The sequence below is a fragment of the Lathyrus oleraceus genome, chromosome 5 (genome assembly GCF_024323335.1).
Source record: "Lathyrus oleraceus cultivar Zhongwan6 chromosome 5, CAAS_Psat_ZW6_1.0, whole genome shotgun sequence".
NCBI classification, from domain to species: Eukaryota; Viridiplantae; Streptophyta; class Magnoliopsida; order Fabales; family Fabaceae; genus Lathyrus; species Lathyrus oleraceus.
The window spans coordinates 122,782,980-122,783,974 of NC_066583.1; the positions used below are offsets into that span (position 1 = coordinate 122,782,980).

At 43.7% G+C, this 995-nt stretch overlaps 1 non-coding gene across 1 annotated transcript; it reads left to right on the plus strand.

Moving 5' to 3' along the window:
- Positions 1-376: 376 nt before the first annotated feature.
- LOC127088705 (small nucleolar RNA R71) lies at positions 377-483 on the plus strand. The gene has a single exon (XR_007790531.1). It is a non-coding gene; the product is annotated as a small nucleolar RNA R71 (small nucleolar RNA).
- Positions 484-995: the final 512 nt, after the last annotated feature.

Sequence of the window (995 nt, forward strand, 5' to 3'; positions counted from 1 at the left end):
TTGGATTCCTGTTAGGAGTTGACAATCTGTAGGAGTGTGACCTTGGATTCCACAGACTTCGCAATTTTGAGTTACGGCAACCACGGTGGCTGGAGGTGATACATTCAAACTTTCAATTTTCTGGGCAATAGCATCCACTTTTGCATTAACATGATCAAGGCTACTTATCTCGTACATGCCCCCTTTTGTTTGAGGTTTTTCTACCATTGTTCGGTCGCTTCCCCACTGATAATGATTTTGGGCCATGCTCTCAATAAGTTGATAAGCATCGGTGTAAGGTTTATCCATAAGCGCACCACCGGCGGCGGCGTCTATTGTTAACCTTGTGTTGTACAAAAGACCATTATAGAAGGTATGAATTACTAACCAGTCCTCTAAACCATGGTGTGGACAAAGTCTCATCTTGTCTTTGTATCTTTCCCATGCTTCGAAAAGAGACTCGTTATCTTTCTGCTTAAATCCATTTATCTGGGCTCTTAACATAGCTGTTTTGCTTGGAGGAAAATATCGGGCAAGAAAGACTTTCTTCAACTCATTCCATGTGGTGACTGAGTTGGAAGGAAGAGACTGAAGCCATCTTCTAGCTTTATCTCTTAACGAGAAAGGAAAGAGACGAAGTCGAATTGCCTCTGAAGTGACACCATTGGCTTTAACAGTATCAGTGTATTGGACGAATACGGATAAATGAAGGTTTGGATCCTCGGTAGGATTTCCAGAGAATTGATTCTGTTGCACTGCCTGCAACAGCGAAGGTTTAAGTTCGAAGTTGTTCGCTTCGATTGTGGGTGGAGCAATACTCGAATGCGACTCATCTTGCGATGGAGCGGCGTAATCTCGAAGAGCACGAGCTGGTTCTGCCATCTCGGGTATCGGCGAAGGAAGGAGATTTTTGAGATCAGGAATTTTGATTGGAGGAAGATTGTTTGCAGCACGATACTCCCGAATTCGTCGTAAGACTCGGAGATATCGTTCAACGTCGTTGATTCGTAAGTAGT